Consider the following 6,613-nt stretch of genomic DNA (forward strand, 5'->3'; position numbering starts at 1 on the left):
AAATGTCTGTTATTTGGGGCTGAAAAGTCATGAGAACAGCTTGCCATATTTCAGTGCCATTGAATTGGAACCTCAGACTCTCATTCAGCCCTGAACTCAAATTCCTAATCCCAGTTTAAACATAATCCAGACCCAGGCCATATTGTCTAGAGCTACAAACTCTTTGGGGCCAGGACCATGTCTTCCTGTGTGTTTGTACAGCACCTGATCCCCACCTGGGACCTCCAGGGCCTACTGCCATAGAAATAACGACTAATAATTAGGCACACAGTTGAAGTCACTTTCCCAAAGCAAAAGATGCCAGGGAAAATCCTCAAATGGGGTTGATGTAGTGCCATTTATTTCAATGCAGCTTCACTGACCTACAGTAGCTGAGGATTGGGCCCTTCATGTCAAAATGAGAGGATTATACTTACCTCAGAGTTAATGTCGCAGCTGGGACTGGAAGTCAGGAATTAATGGGGCTCAGATCACTAGGCAGCTTCTCTCAGCTTTAAAGAGGGATGTTCATGCTGAGGAAAACTTCCAAGTAGATCCGATTTAAGTGCAAATCCATTGACTTTTCATGTGTTTTTTTATAATTTGTCTGGCTGCCTGTTTGCTAAGGATCACGCCTATCTTGCTCCCTTCTACCCCATCTGACCTTCAAATAGGAGCCCACTGTGGGGAGACAAGGGCAAATTCTGAGGTGACGTCAATGCTGGTGTCATTTACACATCTGTTAGTGCATTTAAGTTGCTTCAACTCGCATGCTGAGGTCAGGGGCAAGGGAGGGTACCAGCAATCAATAGCAAACAGCACTCTATGAGAAGACATACAGTAAAACAGGAGCTTTGGTTGCTTGGCTTGGCTGACCAACACACCTGGTAGGGCTCCTCACTCCATGGTGGGGTGTGGCTAGTGATTCTGGAGGGATGGCTTCCCTACAGCTGCTGGGAGGTGAGGGGGGGAAAACTTTTTCCACCTTTCTGCATGAAGTGTAAGTGCTGCTCTTCATCACTCTGCCCCCTGCAGTCTGTTAGCCATTGCTCCTGATTCAGCCCTGTGCAGGCAGAATGCCTCAGAGCACCTCCGCTTGGTAACTGCACCCAGCTCTTCCCTGCAGCGTGCCTCTGGCAGCTAAGGCCAGATTCTGGCCCTAATTAATGCTCACGATCCCCCTGTGTGCTAACAGATGATCATTATTAGTCCCATCTTTTGTTTTTACAAATGAGGCACTTTTGGTACAGAGAAGTTAAATTAGTTTGCCAAGCTCTTAGAGGAAGACAGAAGCACTAGAACACAGGCCCCCTTTAGAAATTCTCTACCTTCCAACTATAGTGTGTTACTGCAATATTTGAATGCGATCCTTGTGGCTATATGTTTTGTTTCATTCAATTTATGAAAATGTAGCTCATGCTGCTTGATCTTTAGTGCATGATGCAGCTTGCCTGTATGACTGAATCTCAATCCTTATTTGAATATTTACTTCTGTATGACTTGCTCCTTAGCACAGAAGAATGACACACTGTGATAGACAATGGACCAGATTTTCTGGTGCTCAGCTTGCACAACTGGGGCCAGATTTTGAGTCCCACTTAGGCACCTAAATAAGGGGCAGATGGATATTCAAAAGAAAAAATATGGCACGGTATTTTGGTGCTTAAATGGGGTCTGACCTCCTTTGAAAATCTGGCCTACTATATGTATTCCTCTTCCTGCAGCCTATGTTGTTCCAAACCTCTCACTTTAATGCCTACTTGTGTCCTCCTCCCACCTCTCTCTTCATGTCTTCTTTCATGATACCCCATACACTTGGAATAATCTACCTCTCCTTGTTGCCAAGCATCTCTCTCATTATTCAGATGTTGTCACCGTAAACACACTCTTCCTCCATGAGACTTTTCAGTGCTAACCCACCAAGTGAAGAACATATGTTAAATATAAATTAATTGATAAGGCCAACATCAGTTAACGTTTGCTCTTGTGTATGTTCTCTTATCCACTAACTGACAATAAGCAAATTCAGTCATGTGGGTAGCAAGGTTTTACCACAGGGGTAGGCAACCTATGGCACACGTGCTGAAGACGGCACACGAGCTGATTTTCAGTGGCACTCACACTACCCGGGTCCTGGTCACCGGTCCAGGGGGCTCTGCATTTTAATTTAATTTTAAATGAAGCTTCTCAGACATTTTAAAAACCTTATTTACTTTACATATAACAATCATTTAGTTATATATTATAGATTTATAGAAAGAGGCCTTTTAAAAATGTTAAAATGTATTACTGGCACGCAAAACCTTAAATTAGAGTGACTAAATGAAAACCCGGCACAGCACTTCTGAAAGGTTGCCGACCCCTGTTTTACCATAAGGAAATAAGGAGCACTCTGGAATATGTAGATATCTGAATGAGAAGCCAATAATTCAGCTCTGGAAACCACAAAGTGAAAGTGTAGACTGCGGGTACAATACAGATTTCTAATAAAATAACTTAGTGTCAGTTCTTATTATTTACCTCATTAGTTTGTCATCCCCACTCCAAGGTTCCATGCTACAACTACAGGAACAAGTCCAAAATGCATCTAAATTGATAGGCTGTTTTCAGTGGGAGTTATGCAATGTGTTAGTACCTCTAGTTAAAAAACCAGTAGGATTTCTACTTGTACAGCAGATGGTCCAGGCATCATTGCTGGAATGCACATTCTGACCCTAGGGCAGAGCCTGAATGGACTTCAAAAGAGAGAATGAGCATGTTTCAAAGTGTTATTGTTTAAATGTTCCACTAAATGGGGACTCCAGAACAAAATATCCAGCTGAGGTCATTCTGAAAAATGTCAACAGATGTAATGAGAAAACAGCATGCCATGAGAGGAAAATATTTCATAGGAGTATTTCTAGTGTTTTTGGTTTGTAAAAACACTTTTTTCATATGCGTCAGCAGGTTTTCACAATGTCAATGTCATGGAGTAAGTTGAACCGTCATTTGCTTTTGTTGGAAAAAAGCAAGAAGGGTACGTGTGTGGTATAGAAGTCTAGGAAAGGTACAATTTGTCCACTAAACAGGTACACTGCAGATACCGATACCAAAGCTTCTTCCATCACAGATGCACTTTGGGCTCAATCCTCAAGTTGTGACTCAATTTTCACTGACTCCTTCTTTAGTAAAACAAAATTCCCACTGACTTCAGTAGGTAGTTTGCCTAAGTAAGGACTCAATGAAAAGCGAAGAGCTTGATCTTGTGGTTGGTAATAGTGAACCCTATTCTATTCTATTCTATTCTATTCTATTCTATTCTGTATAGGTTTTATGACCCTTGGTTATAATGAGATCCTTCACCATTGAGTTCTGCCATTGATTTCAATGGGAAAAGGATCGGGCACTTACTCACATGAGTAGTCCTGATATCAGTGGGACTAATCACATGAATAAAGATTTCTCATGTGGGTAAGCATTTGCAAGATCACTTTTTAAACAAGGAACTTATGATTTGGCCCTTCATTCCTTATTTTTGTTGATTCAACTCTGGGACAATGAAGGCATCAACGGTCTCAATAATCATCTGACTAGAGAAGAATTTCCTCTGCTGGAAGCTGCTAACAGCACCCTGAACTTTAACAGCACCTTAACCTGCTGAATCACTTCTTGGTCCAGAGCCTTTACAATGACCTTGACACTGAAAGTTAATTTACATTGCAGCTAGTTATTTGTCAAAAATAAAACACCAGTGAAAGTAATAAGCCTCATATTAAGTCATAAAGGGAAGGTTCATCAATTTGTCACATCAACATGCAATGAGATCAACAGTTCTGGTGCACCATGGCCACAAGACCACATGCGAAGCTAACACATCAAAGAATTGGAGAGGCAATGATATCTGTGGTAAGGCGATAACTTGGGCCCGGTTTATAAAGGGCTTATGTTGTAACTGGCATAAAAGTTGATTTGTGACCAATGCAATTGCGTCAAAAGTGGCATGGCATTCAGAATCTTGGTTGCTGAAGTTTATACAAGTAATAGTCTGTTAATTATTTCCCTGAAAGCAAAGAACTTAAGCATGAATTAAGGCAATGTGTTTTCAGAAAAGTAGTTAAGTCTATACTTAACTTCAGCATATGCTTAACTTTAAGCATGTACAAAAGTGTTCTGCTGAATAAGGACCTGAGAGCTAGGCAAATAATTCCTAGCAAATCATTCATTTAAAGAGTTTTGTCTCTTTTTCTGTTTGTGAAATGCCTGCAAAGAATTGACACTCAGCCTGCAGGTTGTAGATAGTCAATTTGTTGCGGGTTTTCAATATTCAAAATTCAAGCTGTGTTGGTTAGTCATCGGTCACATGCTCTCTTTCAGTTCCCTAACTGGAGGACTGTTAGTGTTAAAACCAGTTTTCCAGTGTGCATGGTTGCACTGAGAATTCAAAATTAATTCCTTACCAGAAGCGGCACCAGGGTTTTGCCACCCTTGGCGGCAGCACTCCTCCTCTGAGCATTCAGTGGTGGTCTTTCCGCTCTGTGTTTTCGTGGCACTTTGGCGGCGGGTCCCAGAGTGAGTGAAGGACCCTCCGCCAAATTTCCGCTGAAGACCTGCAACGGAAGGACCCCCCGCTGCTGAATTTCTGCCCAGGGTGGCAAAATGCCACCCCACAAATCCTGCCACTCTAGGCGACCACCTAGGGGCACCTAGTGAAAGTGCCAGCCTTGCTCCCTACAAATATTTTACAAATTTAAAAAAAAAGCACTCCTAAATCTAACTTTGTTAAACTGTATCAGAGGGGTAGCCGTGTTAGTCTGGATCTGTAAAAGCAGCAAAGAATCCTGTGGCACCTTATAGACTAACAGACGTTTTGGAGCATGAGCTTTCGTGGGTGATTCCTCCATGCATCTGAGGAAGTGGGTATTCACCCACGAAAGCTCATGCTCCAAAACGTCTGTTAGTCTATAAGGTGCCACAGGATTCTTTGCTGCTTTGTTAAACTGTTCATGGAACATTAAAAAAGCATAAACACAGGCAAAGTGAATTGGTTTAAAAATCCTAATGTACTTTGCCAAACAGGGAAACAGGTTCAAGTGAACTCAGAGAAAAGATATTGCATTCATGACCCTGTTCACACTATTTCCTTGAGTATCAATAGAACTATAAACATTTTCTGTCAACAGCTAACAAAGAAACCTGTTCTAAAAATGATGCATTGTGAGAACTTTTACATCTAAATGGGATTCTAAAAACAATATGGTTTCATAGGTGGCTGTAAGTTACAGCTGGTCATATAATACAAAGAGGGATGTGAAAATAAGCAGAGAAGGTTTTCTCCTCCTATAATCATAGCGTCATTATATTAATTGTTCACGGGTATTTGGGTGACTGCCAGTTTATTTGTGAAATGTTTAACAAATCTCAAAAGTTTCATGAATTTTACCATAAATGATAATTGGCCCAAAAATTCATACTGAAAAATGTGCTATTTGTTATTTTCCTCTTAAAGTAAAGTACGTGTTTGAGTCCTTTGCTGAACAGTGAAGGATTTGCAGGCATGTCCTGAATCAAGTCCTACAAAATTTCATCTCTCCAGTCAGGAAGGAATATGGCCTATTTAGAGGTTCATTAAATTATCTCATTCATTTACCTTAAACAAACACCCCAAACCATGAAGCCCACAAATCATGCATGTAGTTCGTCTATGTAATCATATGTTCTCTTAAGTGAGAACAATAACAAACCTTCTTGTGTTCCTTCTTCCCTCCCAGCCTGATTATAGGGTTTTGAATTTTCATCTGTGTGTGGGGTGTGTGTGCGCATGTGTGTATACAGAACTTTAAGGTAAAGCTGAATTCAAAAAATGAGTTCTGCATTCAGTTTTCAACAGAGTGTGGGGGAGGTTGCTTTGGTGCTACACCTCTACCTTGATATAACGCTGTCCTCGGGAGCCAAAAAATCTTACCACGTTATAGGTGAAACTGCATTATATCAAACTTGCTTTGATCCACCGGAGTGTGCAGCCCTGCCCCCCCCTCGGAGCACTGCTTTACCATGTTATATCCAAATTCGTGTTATATCGGGTCGCGTTATATCGAGGTAGAGGTGTATTGTCTGTTGCAGTAGTCATAGAGTACTTGGAGTGCTTCTCTAATGCTTCTTCTATTTGTTCCTGGTTGGCTAGTTTTCTGTAACTTTTGGAATGTGGCAAGGTGCAAAAGTTCGCAGGGACAGAGCAGAGAGATTGTTTCTCCCTGACATGCAACAGGAAGAATCCTTATTTCTGCGTGGAGGAGGAAGTGGACTGACCTGTTCGTAGGAGAGGTGGTTCTTGCATTTCTTATGTCCAGCAAGAATCCAGTCCAGAATATGACTGGTTCTGTGTGCATGTGTATCTGGAGATTGCCCATGAGACACTTAAGGCGGGGATCTCAGATAGGTTGTTTTTGTCTATCTCAGTACAGGTGCTGTTCATGTAGTTATTGAAGTCTACCAAGATGATGAGTCTCATGAATTTAATCACTATGTTAGACAGTGTTTCTATCATCCCTCTGGAATGCCTTTGATGTCTGGTGGTTTATAGATTAGCAGGAAATTAGTTTTGTCTGGACTCGCATATTAAGGGGACTCACTCAACATTTTTTCACTTGGAGTCAAC

The sequence above is a fragment of the Gopherus evgoodei genome, chromosome 7 (assembly GCF_007399415.2).
Source record: "Gopherus evgoodei ecotype Sinaloan lineage chromosome 7, rGopEvg1_v1.p, whole genome shotgun sequence".
NCBI classification, from domain to species: domain Eukaryota; kingdom Metazoa; phylum Chordata; order Testudines; family Testudinidae; genus Gopherus; species Gopherus evgoodei.